General features: G+C 41.9%; 1 pseudogene across 1 annotated transcript; it reads left to right on the plus strand.

Moving 5' to 3' along the window:
• Positions 1 to 13855: 13855 nt before the first annotated feature.
• LOC308551690 (heat shock transcription factor, X-linked member 3 pseudogene) lies at positions 13856 to 15158 on the plus strand (annotated as a pseudogene). Its single transcript has 2 exons — positions 13856 to 14305; positions 14586 to 15158. The product of its transcript is annotated as a heat shock transcription factor, X-linked member 3 pseudogene (transcript).
• Positions 15159 to 20349: the final 5191 nt, after the last annotated feature.

The following is a 20349-nucleotide window of genomic DNA, read 5'->3' on the forward strand; positions in this document are numbered from 1 at the left end:
GGGAGGGGGGAATGTACCAGGGAGTTGGACTGATGACTCTTAAGGAATATATATCTTCAACTTTATCAGGTATTGGAAAATTGCTCTTCAGTTTGGTTCTAACAATTTATATGCCCACGAGCAGTGTAAAGGAATCTGCTGTGTCCATTTCCTTTCCAAAACCAGGCATTGTCATACTTTTTAACTTGGATATGAGATGTATTATTTCTTAATTTTGCAGTTCTCTATATATTACCAAATTTGTGCATATTTCCTAGGCTGGTGGCCTTTCATGTTTCTCCTCCTGTGAGTTACCTGTTCTTAGTTTTTTGCTATACTTCTATTAACTTATTTGACTTTTTCTTATTGCTTCATATTAATTCTTTATATATTATGGATGTCAGTTATTTTTAGTTACATACATTGCAAATATCTTCTGAGTCAATTATTATAAATGAGATATTTAATGATATCTTTTGTCTTATAGAAAATTTCAATTTTGACATCAAATTGTTAGCCATTTTATTTTGCTTTGTACCTATTGTATCTTGTTTACACATTGTTTCCTGTTCTGGTATAATTGAGATATTCTCCTACATTTTCTTCTTTATTCCTTAAAATGTGTGTTTTTTTCTTTTCAAGTTTATCTAGAATGGAGAGTTATGGTGTTATTTTTCAAGTCTCATTTTATGTTTCTACATTGATTGTAAATCATTTCAGCATAATTTGTTTTATAATCCATGTTTTCACAACTAATTTCCAGTGCCACTTCTGCTGTATACCAAATGCTCATATAACAGCTAACAACCTTTGTACATATGTTATGTTAGTCATTTTATTTGCATTATTTCATATAATCCTCACAACACTCGCACAGAAAAGGTATTATTATTTCCATTTTATAATAAAAAAAACTGATATAAAGACAAGTCAAATATTTTTTCCAATGTCACAAAACCAGTAAGTGGAGGAGCCAGGATTTAAACCCAAGCAGTTTGATTACCACTATTTAATAGCACTTCTTTTACACATATATAAGATAGTTTTTGGAGTTTTTATTCTTTCAGTTGGTTCATTTGATTATCCATGTGACAAATCACACATTTTTAATGATTTTTGCTTTTTAATGTCTTCATATTTGGCAGGGCAAGCTTTCCCATCTCATATATTTTCTTCACAATAATATCAATTATTCTTAGCACTTTAACTGTATTTTATTATTTATTTATTTATTGTTTTAATAAGGATTTTTTTAAAACATATTTTTATTGATTCCAGAGAGAGGAAAGGAGAGGGAGAGAGAGAGATAGAAACATCAATGATGAGAGTCATTGATCGGCTGCCTCCTGCACGCCCCCGACTGGGGATCAAGCCCGCACCCCGGGCCTGTGCCCTGACCGGGAATCGAACCCCGATCGCCTGGATCCTAGGTCGACGCTCAACTGCTGAGCCACGCCCGGCCGGGCTTTAACTGTATTTTAAACTCAGCTCTTTAGTTCCATTAAATCTTGTCTGGAATTTTGTTGCAAGAATATTTTACTCAAGATAATTTTTGAGGGAATTAATATCAGTATTATATTGTGACTTTTTATGCACAAACATGCTAAAATCCTTACTTTTAAGGTCAATTTTCTTAGGGTGCCTTTTTTCTAAGAGTTTTTTTTAAAAAAAAACACACAAAAAAAAACAGTGTCAAGTTTACAGCACAACTGAGAGAGAGGTACTTGAGGTATACAGAAATACTATTAATTACATTATTATCTTCTTGCATATAACATGTAATGGATTTGTTATTAATTCTAATAGTCTATATAGATTAATTCTTGAAATTTTATGTAGAAAGTCAATCTATAAAATACTATCATTTTCCTATATCCTTTATAATCCTTATGTCACATTTCTTTTTCATGTCTTATTTCATGGACTAGCCTGCCCAATACTATAGTGAATTGTAGTGAAGATAGACAGCATTCTTGACTTGACCTTGACTTGTAAATGGCAGCTTTTAAAGAGATAAGAGTAACTATGATGATTATATTATAGATTTCTGTTCATCACCCATTGTGATTAAAGAAACTCTCTTATATTCCTGCTCCTCTAATAGCTTTATAATAAATAGGCATTGAATTTTGAATGATACCCATTGCTTTTCTAATATGAAGCCATCCTCATGATGCTTGGTTAGACATTAATTTTTTATGATGCATCATATATCTTATGCACTGATGGATTCAATTTATTGATATTTTATTGAAGTTTATTATATGTATTCTAGTTAATGAGATAGGCTCATAGTTTTTATTTATTGCACTGTCCCTGTCAAGTGCTAATGTCAAAGTTATTCCAGTCTCATAATAAACAGGGCAGAGTTTCTTCTCATTTGCTTCTCTGAAAGAATTTTGTTAGATTAGAATTGTCTGCTTCTTGAACATTTGTAAAAATAGAACTTTAAAACTCCTTGGGTCTTGTAGTTATTTTGCATGGAGGTGTGATACTGGTCATTGAAGTATTTTAACTACAGATTAAACATATATAATTAATTGACTTATTCAAATTTTCTATTTCTTACATAAGTTATTTATATTTTCTAGAAATATATCTTCTATTTATAACTTCTCAAATTTATTGAGGATTTTTATTTAGTATTTTGATATTCTCATGATAATATTTCTAGAATATATTTGTTTCTGCTTATTTCCTAATGTTTATTTTTACTTTATATTTTGTAAAACATTGTCAGAAGTCCTTTTTAGTTTTTAAAAACGTTATAAGCTTTGAGTTTGTTATGCTTTCTATTGTTTAAATTCTGTCCATTAGTGCTGTTACCTGTACAGATTCTCCCCTTTTACTATATTTCTATTTATTCTGTGGTTATTTTTCTCTTTTTGAGAGAAGCGTTTTTCTCAGTAGTTTTCAATTTTTCTTTCTCTAACCTAAAAATTTCCACTAAGTGCAACTTGTACTGCATCCCACACATTTGACTTTCTATGTGCTGTTTCTCCTGCCATGAGATAGAATACGGACATGCCTGAAGCCCAGCTTCAACGATACTGATAAGGGCGATGTCCTGGAACACTGGGAGGAAAATAGGCAAAGAAGGAAGTAGGCAAAATCTTCAATGACCAAATGGGACAGAGTAGCCTGCCTATCCATTCTAAACTGCTTACATTCTGTTTACGAAGAAACAAACAAACATCTTTGGTCTTTAAGCCACTATAAATTTGGGTCTCTCTGTCACAGATGCATAGCCAAATTTTAAAGATGGGGATCTGAGGTAAGATTAGTAGCTTCTTAAATCACAAAGTTGTGCTAAAAGAATAAAAAATTAAAAACTAATTGTATGACTCACAAGCCTGTCCTTATATGCAAATTTTATTCTGTATAAAATATTTCATGCACAGTTACAGATTCATCATAAAATTGTGGGTTAGTTTGAGACAGAGACAACACTGGACAGGAGGCCAAAGCCCCCTGTGTCTAATCTAACATTCACCAAACATGCGATTCATATTGCCCCACTCATATAAAGTTTACAAATGTATCAGCTGCAGTTGAAAACTATTTTTTCATTAAATATAACATTGTCATTTCCAAATACAATCATTCTCCAAGCTTGGGTGCCTGAACACTTCCAGTGCAGGAATTTGAGCTTAAAGAACTTCCGATCATATAGAAAATATTCAGCCAAAGGAACCATGGTTATGGGTGTTACTGTGAAAACCATTATCTTCTTGCTCAATGAAATAAATACAGATATATGCATTAAAAACATTATAAAACATGTTTACATAGTAAAGTGATAATAATAACATCAACTTCCCATTTATTAGCACTTCCTTCCTAAACACTCAACAATAGTAACATACATGCTTTAAACCCTAGACTTAACTTAGGAGAATAGCCTTTACATAAGGCGAGACTCTGCTATGCTGAAACCAATTTTGTCAGGGCTTATTTAAAGTTTATAGAAGGAAGTGAAAGAAAACTCAAAGGATAAATGGATAAAGAAAATGTAATGTGTGTGTATGTGTGTTATTAATAAGTACATATACACACACAATGGTTTTATATATATATTAAATAAGCCCTGACAAAATTTATTTATATATATATATAAAACCATTGTGTGTGTATATGTACTTATTAATAACTGTATTTATTTAATATATAGTCATAAAATATATAAATAGATATTTATTAATAATATATTAATTAATATATATACATACACAATGCTATATTATTCAGCCATGAATAAAAAGGAAATTCTTACATGGATGAACCTTGAGGGCATTATGCTAAGTGAAATAATTCAGGCAGAGAAAGACAAATACTATATGATCTCTTATGTGGAATCTAAAAAGGCTAACTTCATAGAAACAGAAATAAGAGTGGAGGTTGCCAGGGACTGTGGGTGGGGGAAATGGAGAGGTGTTTGCCAAAGGGCACAAACATCTAGTTATATGATGAATAAGTTCTAGGGATCTAATGTACAGCATGGTGACTGTAGTAAAAAATACTATATTGTATACTTGAATGTTGTTAGAAGAGTAGATCTTAAATGTTCCCAGCACAAAAGTAAGAGTAATGATGTGAGTGTTAACTAACCTTATTGTGTTAACTAACCATTTTGCAAATATTTGTGTATCAAATAATTACATTCTATGCCTTAAACTTACACAATTTATATGTCAATTATATCTTAATAAAGTAAAAACTAACTAAACAAACATTTCTCATAAGGGAGGCTGTGCAGTCAAGATGTCAAGAGCATGATTCAGAATTAGCTACATATTAAGTTTAAAAATCAGTTTCACTACTTAATAACTCAGTGATTTTTGGAAAATAAACTTTATTAATCCTCAGTCTTTTATTGGTAAAATAGGAATATTAATAGTACTTGCCTCAGTGGGTTAGCTTAAAAATTAATGTACATAATGTATCTAAGTGCTTAACAAGCTGTTTGGTACATAATAGAGACTCATAGACAGTAGCTAAAATTAATTTTTCAATGAATCACAGTTGACAAGTTATCACTGTATTTATATCTTATTGTGTACTTTAGCTTTGCATTCTATCTATACTTATTACTCTCCCCTTGTCCTTACTTCTAGGTAATAGAACAAATGTCCTTAAAGCAACACTAATATTCTGTTGAATCTACACGACTCGTCACAAAACCCAATATCATTTAATTTATCAGTTAATTTCATTTTTCTTTTTTACCACATCAAGATTTACAAGGTGGAATATACTTACATTGTGATTTTTAAAGCTATTCTGATCGCCCTGATTTCTGAATTTTCCTAGATTATACCAGAATTCCAGTGTAATGTTCAATTAATACACTAATGGAAACTCTAGGAATTAGCCATTTTCAGGAAACTACGAAAGACTTAGCTCCACCTAAAATAGGGAGCAAAAGAAGAAAAAAGAAGACAAATTACTGCCTACTGCGTCCCCAAGAATAAGCAGTTGGAAGTGAAGTTTGGCGTGCAGGACCTTTACTCAGGAATGGCATTGGTATCAACACCTGCAGAAGGAAGACGAAGGAAGGATGGTGCCGAAAAGGGCAGAGTTTCAGTGCAGACCCAAAGAAAACCTCCGCTGACAGCACTGGGAGGCTGGGAGCTGGAATGACCATTCGGAATTGTCCCAAATTGAACCAAGATGTCAGGCCTTTTAACTCTTGCATCAATCATATTTGGTTGTGGTTCGTTCCAGAAGAGGATTTGCCCTTGGACGAGGCAACCTTCTAAAGCTGCAGCAATCCTGACAGGCACTGACGGGAAGGCTGCCTGCAGACAGAACTTGTAACAGCTGAATAACAAATGTTTCATTGAAAGAGAATCTGAGCAGTGCATCAAGTGTACACCCACACAAAGGAGCTGAGACGCGGGGACACCAGCACATAAGAGAGGGGAGATAATCCCTAGGATGATAGCACAGGGCCATACCAGGGTGACAGCTGTTCAGCAGGCCTAGAGAGCAAATATTCCAGATTCAAACCGAACAGCCGAGGGCTCCAAGAGGGCATGTCTAAAGGTGAGCAGAAATGAAATAATAGATTACTTGACATGTTTACATTTATTGTAAGAGGGCTATCGGTCTAATAGGGAGTTTCAAAATGAACACATCTGAAAATCAGAAGTAAGAAATAAAATATTATTTTTAAGCTTCACCTGAGGATATTTTTTATTGATTTTAGAGAGAGGAAGAGAGAGAGAGAGAAAGAAAGAGAGAGAGAGAGAGAGATGGGTCTGAGAGAGAAACACGGATTGGTTGCCCCCCATGGGTGCCCCAGCCAGGCATTGAGCCTACAGTCTAGGTGTGTGCCCAGACCAGGAATGGAACCCCCAACCGCTTGGTGCACAGGACAATGCGCCAGCCAACTGAGCCACCCAGTCAGGCCAAGAAATAAAGTCTTTTAAGTGGACAATATGGATATCGTGCACTTACTAACAGAAGATCTTACCTCAGATTTCATTCGGAGTCTGACTTCAGTCTCTCTCCTCTCTTTTCTCTCTTCTCCCTCTCCTTATATCTATCAGCTCGAATCATCTTCTAATTCTTCATAGAAACTTAGAAGGAGAAAATCAGTCTTGGGAAACCTGCGCATACAACAGCTCGTCATTGGCAGAGAAAGAAGTTCCCACAAGCGATTGGGAAGAGATACAATTAAGAATTTTGAGGTGAGGAATTTCTGTATTGCCCAGGTGGGCCCGATTCTTATAGGAGAGAGGCAAGAGTGTCAGAAAAAGAGAGTTGACGAAAGCAGGGGTCAGAAGAGAGGGACATATGAAGAAACTGCGCTGCTGGGTTTGAGGATGGAAGGAGAGGGGCAGGAGCCAAAGAGGGTGAGCAGCCTCCAGAAGCAACGATTTCTTCTAGATTCTCCCAGAAGGAAGGGCTGCCAACACCTTGATTTTTAACCCAGCGAAACCCATGTAAGATTTCAGACCTGTAAAACTGAAAGGTAATAAATTGGTATTGGTTAAACCTCAAGTTTGTGGTGATTTGTTAGGAAAGCAATAGGAAACCAGCACGGCAGTCTTTAGTGCCACTGATAAGGATGAGGCATCAGAAACATTTTCATTGTGCTGCGCGTAGTTTGTTTCCCGAAGGCCCGACTGTTTGGGATGCATAGCAGTTTAAATGTAGGTTAAAGTTAGGAAAATCATCTAACTTTGCAAAATTCAGATATTCAGAAATGTTTACCTCCTTTTGTTTTCTGAGAGGGAAAGATACCGACAGATAGCACTGTGGTTTGGAGAACTATTTCTGCCTTGCCTTTAACTTTTATATTCTCCTGAGAGGCAGGGAAAGAAAATGTTTAAACAATCGATCGATACATTTTAGACTATGTAAACATCCCATTGCCCTGTAACTGGCCAAACAATGTAGTCTAATTTCCATAGTGCCAACTTCTTCCAGGCTGATGAAGTCACTGAGCATCGGCTTTTGGAGACAGAACCATGGCAGATGTGGCAGATAGTGCTCTGTGAGGTGCAGAATGGTCTGTACCGAGTTTATAATAAATCTGGGAGAAGTCAGGTTTTAAGGACTCTATGGAGCAACATGTCAACAAATTTGATTCAATATAGGGAAAAAAACCTGCATGCCTTAGTGCTGAGTGGACACTCTAGCTAAACTTGTATTCCTCTATAAAAAGCTTTTACATTATGTATTAAAATATTTAGCTCACTAGTAGTGCTGCCAGGGACCTCAATATCTGGTGACCTCTGAAGATGGTGAAAGGAGTAAATGAATGTTGCATCCCAGCTTGTTAAAAATAATGTAGCTGTGTGGTTAATAAATGCTGAGTTTTATAACATCACCCCAGAGATTTTTATGTTAATGTACTGAATGTCTATCTTTCTGTGACTGCTTCATTAGAAGTGAAAAATACTAAATGATTCTAAGCAAAGCTGAGAGTTACAGTATTTTGTCCAGTTGCCTGGAAGCAGGGTATAATATGAAGTCGATGTGGAAAATCATCTGCAAAAATGGAGACTAATGTTGTAGTAGAAAATGTTGACTCCCTGAATTACATCTTTTCAGTGACTCTTCGTGACCTTCAGCCTCTGTCCATGCATGATCTCTTTGATCTGTTCTTCGCTCAGCTGTCAAGCTTCAGAAGCAAAAAATGTAGGTGGAAAAGTACAGCTTGATGCAGGACCTTTCTGCCATCTCACCTCAGGGACGTCCAGGTCTCTCCCAACCCAACCTCTCCCAATTTGACTTTCTAGGCTCTATTCCTGGAACCAAGTGCCCTGCATCTGCACTAACCTTTTCCCACTATCTACCCAACCTCCACTTTGCCCTCTCATTTCAGGTTCTGTCTCTGCCTCTTTAATAACTTTTTACTATTAAATCAATCCATTTATTCAAACCTAGAATCTTTCATTTTTAATGATTCCGTTCACCTTTATACATAGCTCATTTCTTTCTTTCAACTCCTTTCTCCACTGCTGTTTCTTCTAGTATTTTAGTTAAGGCCCTGAAGACTGCCGGAAGCCGTTCCATCCTTGCTGCTTGACACAGTCCCTTAAGGAGGGGACATCTGCACAGCCAGTGCTCCATGGGACCTGGCGTATGGCGCATCTCTCTTCCCATGCTTGTTCCCCTTCCTAAGGCTCTGTGTCCTTACCTGAGTCACTGCACCAGAAAAGGGCATTGCCCTAGCTGGAAACTTTTCCCTAGCAGGGGGATTGGGTGGGACTGGAAAAGACAATGATTCAGTAAGAGCCCCAAGGAGTACAGGAAAGTCATGTGGCGCTTGTGAGGAACTCAGGCTGTCAGCAGAAGGGTTAGGACTTGTTAGACCCATTACCACAGGGAGGTCCCCACCAGGGACGAGGCCTGGGGCGGGGCCCCCGCTGACTCGGCGGCGCAGGGCCATCCACAGGGAGGCCACCAGGGAGTTCCCAGTGAGGAATGTATTACTGGGGGATGTTCATATTAATGGAAAACTCTGGGAATCCCCACAAGGAAAGAGCAGCCTAGGAAAGAGCTGATTTCAATCTACACCTGGACCCTTATACACAGGATGTCACTATGAGGAGGGACTGCTGCAGGGAGTGTGAGCGGGGAGACCAAGGCAGGTGCCAGCCAGGCGGTCAGTCACCAGAGCTGAAAACAATCACACGCAGCTCCAGAGCCTTACTTAGGACTCGCGTAACCTTCACATGAGAAAAGCTGGCTGAGTTATTCTCCTTTTAGCTATGTGGTAGAGCAATAAAATAGTAACTTCAGAATATAAATAACAAACTAGAGATTAACCTGTAGAATAGCCTATAGAAATATAAACAATAGGTAAGGCTAAAATGAACATACCTAAACAGATGTAAATTCTTTAGCAAAGGTCAGATAGGAAGGTATATTCATTAACTGTGAAAGGCCAAAACAGAAACCGGAACAAAGCATGATGTCATGTTGCTTAACCAGCAATAAAATCAAATAGTATAAATACAGTTGTAACACAGCAATAGAGAGAAGAAGCTGATTGTCCTGATTCTCTGAACGCTGTCTCTGTGTCCTTCATTCTTCGCCGATGCCATGCATACCGTTGGGGACCCCTGGACCCCTGGGACTGGGCCCCTGCAGAAGACCTCTGGCCTGTCTCTTGAATGAAAACTGATAAATAACATTTATAAAGTGACATAATGGCATTAATGCAATGGGACAAGACAGCCTAGGGATCTGAGTAATATTTCTAAGATTGGTTCAAAGGAAATAGTGCTTCTGTTTCCCCTATAACCTATTATGTCCAAAGAAATGACTCTATTGTTTCTAGAGAATCAGTTAAGACACACTGAACTACTGATAAACTAGATATTGTTTGTGGTGAGATGAAAAAGATGATGATGATAACTAAGCATTACTGAGTGCTTGTCATATGCCAGACATGGTGCTAAGTACTCTAGATGTATTATCACATTTAGTACTCAGAGCAACTATACAAGATAGATACTATTATTACTTGCATTTTAACATTGTGTGATTTTACAAGTCACACAAACAAGAAGTTTTTTTGTTTGTTTGTTTATGTTTTATAGTTCAAAATATTACACAAGTCCCTTTTTCTCCCTATTGATCCCATCCAACCTGCCCCGAACCCCCTCCCCAGTCCCTCAAGACACTATTGTCTATATCCTTGGGTTGTGCTTATATGTATATAAATTCTTTGGTTAAACTTTCCCCACACTCCCCCTCTTTCCCTCTGTGATTTCTCAGTCTGTTCTATGCTTCTATATTAATGAGCCTATTTTGTTCATCAGTGTATTAAGTTCTTTAGATTCCACATAAAAGTGAGATCATGTGATGTTTGTCTTTCTCTACCTGGCTTATTGCACTTAGCATAATATTCCCCAGGTCCATCCATAGTGTCCCAAAGGATAAAAAGTTCCTTCTTCTTTAGAGCTGCATAGTATTCCATGCTGTGAATGTCCCACAGCTTTTTGATCCACTCATCTACCGATGGGCACTTGTGCTGTTACCAGATCTTAGCTATTGCAAACTGAGCTGCTATGAACAAAGGGGTGCGTAAATTCTTTCTGATTAGTGTCTCAGGATTCTTAGAATATATTCCTAGGACTGGGACCATTGGGTCAAAAGACAGCTCCATTTTTAATTTTTGAGGACCCTCCATACTGTTTTCCATAGTGGCTGTAGCAGTCTGCATTCCCACCAGCAGGGCACCAGGGTCCCCTTTCTTCACATCCTCACCAGCACATGTCGTTTCTTGATTTGTTGATGGAGCCATTCTGACAGGTGTGAAGTGATACCTCATTGTGGTTTTAATTTGCATCTTCTTGATGATTAACAACCTTGAGCAATTTTTCAAATGTCTCTTGGCGATCTGTATGTCCTCTTTGGAAAAGTGTCTGTTCAGGTCCTTTGCCCATTTTTTAATTGGCTTGTTTGTCTTCCTGGTGTTGAGTTGTTTAAGTTCTTTACATATTTTGGAGATTGACCCCTTATGCCATGTATCATTGCAAATACGTTCTCCCATGCAGTTGATTCTGAGCGGGTTTTGTGCTGTGCAGAAGCTTTTTAGTTTGATGTAGTCCCATTTGCTTATTTTTTCATTTATTTCCCCTGCCCGAGGAGACATCGGGAAAAATATTGCTCTGAGAGATGCCTGAGATCTTACTGCCTGTGTTTTGTTCTAGGATTTTTATGGTTTCATGGCTTACAGTTAAGTCTTTTATCCATTTTCAGTTTATTCTTGTGTATGGTGTAAGTTGGTGGTCTAGTTGCATTTTATGCATGTAGCCATCCAATTTTCCCAACACCATTTATTGAAGAGACTGTCTTACCCCATTGTGTGCTCTTGCCTCCTTTGTCAAATATCAATTCACAGTATAGGTGTGGGTTGATTCCTGGGCTCTGTTCTGGTCCATTGATCTACATGCTTGTTCTTGTGCCAGTACCAGGCTGTTTTGATTCCGATGGCCTTATAGTATAGTTTAACATCAGGTATTGTGGTTCCTCCAACTTTCTTCTTCCTTCTCAAAAGGTCCTGAGCAGGGTACCTAATAAGGGCTGTCTGCCTGGCAGTCACGGGACCCAGGGCTGATTTTCCGGGACTGAGGAGGCTAGCCCAGGGAGACCATTTCCATAATGCTTTTCTTCAGCTCCACTGAAGTCAGCAGTGCGAATATTTCATCTTCAGAGGACAAGATGAGCCTGAGGTCCTAGATTCTTCACCACAGTGGAAATTCGGTGGCTCTTGAATCAAAGAACATGAGCTAATGGTCTTACAGAAGCCTTGGGACTCGAGAGTGCCTTAAACATCAAATAAACATCTGTTCTCCATGAAATGACCAACTGTGGCTTCCAGAGTCTTCTCTTCAATTTCCAGCCCATAAAATGGGCAAATCCTTTCAAATCAGTAATCAGCAGAGTCATGAGCTAGCAAAGGCCACAAGGACACCTCATTTTCAATCGTTAAAGAACCCGCTTAAGACACAATACTTTGGTAGGCAACTGAAGGGAGCTGGCTGTTTAATCAGAGACACCAGGATCCTCTCTGAAAAGCCACCAAGTCTTAGCCTCCAGGGCACATCCTCCCAGAATAAACTGGCTTCTTGAATAAATGCTTTGTAAGCCTGTTTAGAAGCACAAAGACCATGAGCCCGAATCTGGACCTGAGGCTCCATTAAGGATGCAGTCCTTAGGCTGAGGGGCCCCTTCCCAAATGCCTTTGCACTTCCCTTTCAGAAACAAAGGATTGGCGCTCAGAGAGGACAAAGGACCCCACTTAGTGGCAGAGCTGGGGCAAGGACCTAGGACCGGTGCAGGTGGGGCCTTTCCACGGTACCGCTCTACCTCCCTATTCAGAGTTGTCCAAATTGGTCCACAACAGCTCGAGAACATGGATCACTGAAACCACTGTAGTATCCTCTCCTCTATGGTGAAGACGAATCTGGCTTTTGTCCCATCTCACATCCAGACACTCATTTACGTTCAAGTACATATTTATGATTATCTTCCTATGGGCTTCCTTCAGTCATGGCTAGCTAAACAAGTCTTAATTTTCCTTGGTAGTGAGTCTGTGTAAAGTCGGGTCTTTGGAAAGTTTCTAACCCAAGAGCAAATGAAATGGTTCAATGTGCCTAGTGTCAAGACTATGGCAGGAGAGGGACACACAAGTGAGGGTGCGGTGCACTTCTGGCAAAGAGAACAGGGCTGGCATGAGAGTGAGTCAGTGGAATGCTTTGTTTCTACAGAGCTGAATATATGCCTAGCCCCCAACTCAGTGATGGAAAGGGGAAGTACCAAAGGAGATCCAATTTGGAAATAGGAGGCCAGAAATCTGGGAAAGCACAAGCCCACCAACCTCACTGAAGAAAAGAAATGGGGTATTGAGGAGGCCTCCAGGGAGGCTGAACCCAAGGGTCTGGGGAGGGTGATTTGAGAAGGCAAATGCAGGTGTCCCAAAGTGAGGCCATCCTGGGTAGTGAAAAGAGTTCCTATGGAGAAGAAATGGAAACTAAAGTCAATCCTCTTGTGACCTGAGAAGGGTGAGATTTGAGGGCAAACAGAGCTTAATAGAGAGCTCCCCAGCACAGCAGAGGGTGCGGCTGTCCATTCACACACCAACACTGTGGGTAATGCTATGTCTGAGTTGCTTGGGGTAGCACTGAGGTTGAGGAATGAGAGGAGCACTCCCAACTGTGCTGGAGCACAGGCCTACATGAGGGACAACTTGACCCAGGGGTAAGAACATAAGACTCTTTTTTGGGCCCATCTGAGCAGGACCCACCAGCCAGGAGGAGCAGCTGGAAGAGACCAAAGTGGAAACCTGGGGGGGCGGTGGCATTCAAGAGGGGGGCTAACAACTGAGCCTGGGCCAACCACCATCTTCTGGGAGGTACAGTCCCCTAGGAGCCCACCTGACCCGGGTAGTCTTGGTGATAGCCAAGTTAGGACTAACCAAGACCTGGCCCTTGAGCAAATTGGCCATCAACAGGCCTCCCCCAGCTGTAGTGGTGGGAGTGGACATAGGACCGTGACTTCTCAACCCATTCAGTGCCTAGCAACACGAAACAATGTGCCTGGCAGCAGATAAGCACCCTTTCTTGTAACATGAGCTTTATTTTTCTGTACTTTCTGAAAAGAGAGAAACTGGGGGCCCTACACACATCTACTCCCCCACACTCGGCCAGGCCCCACACTCCAGAGCAGTTGAGAACCAGCTTTGTGACATTACATGACCACTGTGACAAGCAGCCGGTTGCCCCACGACCGACACTAGAATTTTCAGGACAGTACATTTGGGGCATCCCTGCTGTGACCAAAGGCATTTCTGACCCCAGTGATCAGTGATAGGATCCTTGGTAGCAAATGCTTTTTGATGTAGAGCAGATCCATGGCTAGTCAGAGTACTAATGAGATGGGCAAAGCCAGCCCGGCCCCATCAGAGGATGGGCAGGTGGGTCCCGGGGAGGCTTTGGAGACCTTGGTCTCCCATGGGGACAGAGCCGGAAGCCACAATCCAAGTCTTCAAAACAACCCGCAACCACCAAACCAAGGCGCCACCAACGTGGAAGGAAACGTTCTTCTGGGACTGTCCTTCCCAAGGAAGCTTTGGAGAATAGTGGAGGAGGATTGCTTCACGTCGGTGCGCTGGAATGATGACGGAGACACCGTGATCATCCAGAAAGACCTCTTTCAGAAGGAGGTTCTTTGCCGAAGGGGCAACGAGAAAATCTTTGAATCAGACAGCCTGAAAAGCTTCACCCGCCTACTGAACCTACATGGATTCAGCAAAGTGCGCCCAGGCGACTCTTCAGTTTGCAACCTAGGAAATAACGTGATGGTAAAGTAGAACGTCCTCGTGTTTCTCGTGTTCTCTGTTACTCAAACATCTTCCCAGTAGACCAAGAACAATGATATGCTGAAAGGGTTTCATTTCAGGGCATAACTCTTTTTCACTTGAGACAGTACTTATGGAAAGACGAGAAAGTATAGATTTTCATATGAAACTATAAGCCCCTTAGAGATAACCTGCAGGGATCACTAAAGATTCTGAGAGGCCAGTTAATGTCAAATAGATGTATTTTCAACCCAAAGGACTAAAATAATTAATTTTGTTTCAGATCTACAGACACGGGAACTTCCAGAGGGACCAGCCTTGGCTGGTCCAGAACATCAATACACAAGGAACCCAGATGACTCGCAGCTGGCCTGGGAGCGGTGCAACGCCTCCAAAGAGACCCAAGAGGCAGACCCCAACTAGGTACTCCCTGCGACTTCAGCAGAAAAGGGGCGCCAAAGAAGCCGAGGAAAAGGCCCAGAGGAAACCCCCAAATTCTTGGGAACCCAGTGCTACCCAGTTATCCGAGCACTTGCATCTGCAGCCCACCAGCAGTGCCATGGATATAGAATGTCCAAGTGAGGCAGGTGGCCCAAGTGGGGAGGGTACACCTGGGCATGACATGCTTGTGCCCACGGCTACTGCCGGAACCGACGGCATGGAGGCTCTGCCCCCCAGGTCCCCAATTTACCCACGACGTGGTCCGGTGACGTCTTTGTACAACATCTGCTATTCCACACTCATAGCTAGCTTGTCACTGGTGTCTCTACCCCCGTTACCTGAGGAAGAGCAGGAAGTCTCCGTACATTGCTATTGCTCACTCTGTGAGCAGTTTAAGGACAATGCAGGTCCCTAGTCGCAAGTGTCAGAAGACAATCACCACTTTGTAACCACGACTCCATTGTGTGTTTTAAAAAACTGCAAAACTACATGGTGGTTAATAAACAAAGCAATGAGAATTGTGAGTCCGTGTTCTTTTGTTTCCACGCCACACACCTCATCAGATAAGCCCGAGACTAGAAATCCTGGCCTGAGGCAGGCTTTTGTCCCACTGTCCTCTTTCAGTTTCACACACTCTGTCAAGGACCTGGCTAGGGGGTCCTGAGGCAAGCCCAGGAAGATCTGGTCCCCTGAGCCTTGCCTGCTGGTCAGGAGACAGAACTGCAGGGCCCTGACCTTGGGGGAATGACCTGACACTAGTCATGCATCTTGAAACAGGAGGGTCTTTCCTCACAGGCCCCCCTATGTCCCCAGGCTTCTGATCAGCAGCTGAGCATCTCTAGCCCAAGTTCCAGGGGCCTTCCAGGGAGGCCTACCTAAGACTCGGGCCACCCCATCTGCTAAGTGGCATAGGACGGAGGCAGCCTGCTTCAGAAGAGGGGCCATTACACATTGCTCACAGGGACGGGGAAGACGCTGTCTGGAGGGACCTGCTGCTGGAGAGGCTGGGACGGAACTCCATGCAGATTCAGGCCTTGCTTTGGGAAGGCGAGAAACATGGCTGTGGAGCGATCGCTGGCAAGTGGCAACACCCTGAGCACTGCTCAGACCCCTCCAAGTGTACCCCCAGGACCTTGCTCAGAAGTTTGGGGCTTGTTTTCTTTTAAACCTGTTGGGATGAGGCTGTGGTTTCTATAAGCACCGCATCTTCAAAGGGGCAGCAAGGGACCAAAGAAAGGGTCTGTGTGGTATGACCCTAGACAGTTGACCCAGTGATCCCACTTCTAGGAAAATATCCTAAGAGTCCCGAAACACTAATCAGAAAGAACTTATGCACCCCTATGTTCATAGCAGCACAATTTACAATAGCTAAGCTCTGGAAACAGCCCAAGTGCCCATCAGTAGCTGAGTGGATAAAAAGCTGTGGGACATTCACACCATGGAATACTGCTCAGCTGTAAAGAAGAGGGATCTCTTACCCTTTGGGACAGCATGAGGGACCGAAAAGTATTATGCTGAGTGAAATAAGCCAGACAGAGAAAGGCAAGTATCACATGATCTCACTTATATGTGGAATCTAATGAAGAAAATGAACTAACAAGCAAAATAGAAACAGAGTTATAGACACAGAGAACAGAATGACAGCTGTCAGACGGCAGGGGAGTTGAGGGGCTGGAGGAAAAAGGTGAAGGGATTAAGAAGTACAAACTGGCAGTTACAGAGTAGCCATGGAGTTGTGGACTACAGCATAGAGAATATAGTCAGTATATCAAGATAAGTATGTATGGGGCCAGGTGGATACTTGAAGCAGTAGGGGGACCACTGTGTAAAGTACGTGATTTTCTAGTCACTCTATTGTACATAGGAATCTAATACAGAATAATATTGAATTTAAACTGTAATTGAAAAATTAAAACAACTAATTAGAAAGAACTAGTCATCAAAAATAAAGAAGGGTAAAGTGGGAAGGCATTAATAAATCTTCATATTTTTCTTGGCTTTTTATTTCAAAGCAAAAGCAAAAGTTCATTTTTTTTTAAATATATCTTTATTGATTTCAGAGAGAGGAAAGGAGAGGGAGAGAGAGAGATAGAAACATCAATGATGAGAGAGTCATTGATGAGCTGCAGCCCACAACCCGGGCCTGTGCCCTGACCGGGAATCGAACCCCAATCGCCTGGATCCTAGGTCGATGCTCAACCGCTGAGCCACACCCGGCTGGGCAAAAGTTCATATTTTCCCATTGGTTCTTTTTTTTTTTTTCCTTTGTAATTTGTCTTTATTGTTGAAAATATTACAGATGTCTCCCTTCCCCCCCCATTGACCCCCTCTACCCCACTCCTGCCCCCTTCCTCCCCAGGCCTTCACCTCACTATTTTCTGTGTCCATGGGTTATGCACATATGCATATAAGTTCTTTGCTTAACCTCTTCCCACCCCTCTCCCCCCTCCCCTCTGAGATTCATCAGTCTGATCCATGCTTCCATGCCTCTGGATCTACTTTGTTCATCAGTTTCTTTTCTTCATTAGATTCCACATATAAGTGAGATCATGTGATACTTGACTTTCTCTGCCTGGCTTATTTCACTGAGCATACTACTCTCCAGGTCCCTCCATGCTGTCCCAAAAGGTAAGATTTTCTGCTTTTTCAGGGCCACATAGTATTCCATGGTGAAATGTCTCACAGCTTTTTTATCCACTCTTCTACTGATGGTCACTTGGGCTGTTTCCAGATCTTAGCTATTGTAAACAATGCTGCTGAGAACATAGGGGTGCATAGATTCTTTCTGATTGGTGTTTCAGGATTCTTACAACATATTCCCAGAAGGGTAATCACTGGGTCAAAAGGCAGTTCCATTTTTAATTTTTTGAGGAACAGTCTGCATTCCTACCAGCAGTGTACTATGGTTCTCTTTTCTCCACATCCTCACCAACACTTGCTGTTTGTTGATTTGTTGATGGATCTATTCTGACAGGTGTGAAGGGATACCTCATTGTGGTTTTAATTTGCATCTCTCTGATGGTTAGCGACATTGAGCATTTTTTCATACATCTCTTGGCCAACTGTATGTCCTCTTTGGAGAAGTGTCTGTTCAGGTCCTTTGCCCATTTTTTAATTGGCTTGTTTGTCTTCCTGGTGTTGAGTTGTTTAAGTTCTTTACATATTTTGGAGATTGACCCCTTATGCCATGTATCATTGCAAATACGTTCTCCCATGCAGTTGATTCTGAGCGGGTTTTGTGCTGTGCAGAAGCTTTTTAGTTTGATGTAGTCCCATTTGCTTATTTTTTCATTTATTTCCCCTGCCCGAGGAGACATCGGGAAAAATATTGCTCTGAGAGATGCCTGAGATCTTACTGCCTGTGTTTTGTTCTAGGATTTTTATGGTTTCATGACTTACAGTTAAGTCTTTTATCCATTTTCAGTTTATTCTTGTGTATGGTGTAAGTTGGTGGTCTAGTTGCATTTTATGCATGTAGCCATCCAATTTTCCCAACACCATTTATTGAAGAGACTGTCTTACACCATTGTGTGCTCTTGCCTCCTTTGTCAAATATCAATTCACAGTATAGGTGTGGGTTGATTCCTGGGCTCTGTTCTGGACCATTGATCTACATGCTTGTTCTTGTGCCAGTACCAGGCTGTTTTGATTCCGATGGCCTTATAGTATAGTTTAACATCAGGTATTGTGGTTCCTCCAACTTTCTTCTTCCTTCTCAAAAGGTCCTGAGCAGGGTACCTAATAAGGGCTGTCTGCCTGGCAGTCACGGGACCCAGGGCTGATTTTCCGGGACTGAGGAGGCTAGCCCAGGGAGACCATTTCCATAATGCTTTTCTTCAGCTCCACTGAAGTCAGCAGTGCGAATATTTCATCTTCAGAGGACAAGATGAGCCTGAGGTCCTAGATTCTTCACCACAGTGGAAATTCGGTGGCTCTTGAATCAAAGAACATGAGCTAATGGTCTTACAGAAGCCTTGGGACTCGAGAGTGCCTTAAACATCAAATAAACATCTGTTCTCCATGAAATGACCAACTGTGGCTTCCAGAGTCTTCTTTTCAATTTCCAGCCCATAAAATGGGCAAATCCTTTCAAATCAGTAATCAGCAGAGTCATGAGCTAGCAAAGGCCACAAGGACACCTCATTTTCAATCGTTAAAGAACCCGCTTAAGACACAATACTTTGGTAGGCAACTGAAGGGAGCTGGCTGTTTAATCAGAGACACCAGGATCCTCTCTCTGAAAAGCCACCAAGTCTTAGCCTCCAGGGCACATCCTCCCAGAATAAACTGGCTTCTTGAATAAATGCTTTGTAAGCCTGTTTAGAAGCACAAAGACCATGAGCCCGAATCTGGACCTGAGGCTCCATTAAGGATGCAGTCCTTAGGCTGAGGGGCCCCTTCCCAAATGCCTTTGCACTTCCCTTTCAGAAACAAAGGATTGGCGCTCAGAGAGGACAAAGGACCCCACTTAGTGGCAGAGCTGGGCCAAGGACCTAGGACCGGTGCAGGTGGGGCCTTTCCACGGTACCGCGCTACCTCCCTATTCAGAGTTGTCCAAATTGGTCCACAACAGCTCGAGAACATGGATCACTGAAACCACTGTAGTATCCTCTCCTCTATGGTGAAGACGAATCTGGCTTTTGTCCCATCTCACATCCAGACACTCATTTACGTTCAAGTACATATTTATGATTATCTTCCTATGGGCTTCCTTCAGTCATGGCTAGCTAAACAAGTCTTAATTTTCCTTGGTAGTGAGTCTGTGTAAAGTCGGGTCTTTGGAAAGTATCTAACCCAAGAGCAAATGAAATGGTTCAATGTGCCTAGTGTCAAGACTATGGCAGGAGAGGGACACACAAGTGAGGGTGCGGTGCACTTCTGGCAAAGAGAACAGGGCTGGCATGAGAGTGAGTCAGTGGAATGCTTTGTTTCTACAGAGCTGAATATATGCCTAGCCCCCAACTCAGTGATGGAAAGGGGAAGTACCAAAGGAGATCCAATTTGGAAATAGGAGGCCAGAAATCTGGGAAAGCACAAGCCCACCAACCTCACTGAAGAAAAGAAATGGGGTATAGAGGAGGCCTCCAGGGAGGCTGAACCCAAGGGTCTGGGGAGGGTGATTTGAGAAGGCAAATGCAGGTGTCCCAAAGTGAGGCCATCCTGGGTAGTGAAAAGAGTTCCTATGGAGAAGAAATGGAAACTAAAGTCAATCCTCTTGTGACCTGAGAAGGGTGAGATTTGAGGGCAAACAGAGCTTAATAGAGGGCTCCCCAGCACAGCAGAGGGTGCGGCTGTCCATTCACACACCAACACTGTGGGTAATGCTATGTCTGAGTTGCTTGGGGTAGCACTGAGGTTGAGGAATGAGAGGAGCACTCCCAACTGTGCTGGAGCACAGGCCTACATGAGGGACAACTTGACCCAGGGGTAAGAACATAAGACTCCTTTTTGGGCCCATCTGAGCAGGACCCACCAGCCAGGAGGAGCAGCTGGAAGAGACCAAAGTGGAAACCTGGGGGGGAGGTGGCATTCAAGAGGGGGGCTACCAACTGAGCCTGGGCCAACCACCATCTTCTGGGAGGTACAGTCCCCCAGGAGCCCGCCTG

The sequence above is a fragment of the Miniopterus schreibersii genome (assembly GCF_964146895.1).
Source record: "Miniopterus schreibersii genome assembly, chromosome: X".
NCBI lineage: Eukaryota > Metazoa > Chordata > Mammalia > Chiroptera > Miniopteridae > Miniopterus > Miniopterus schreibersii.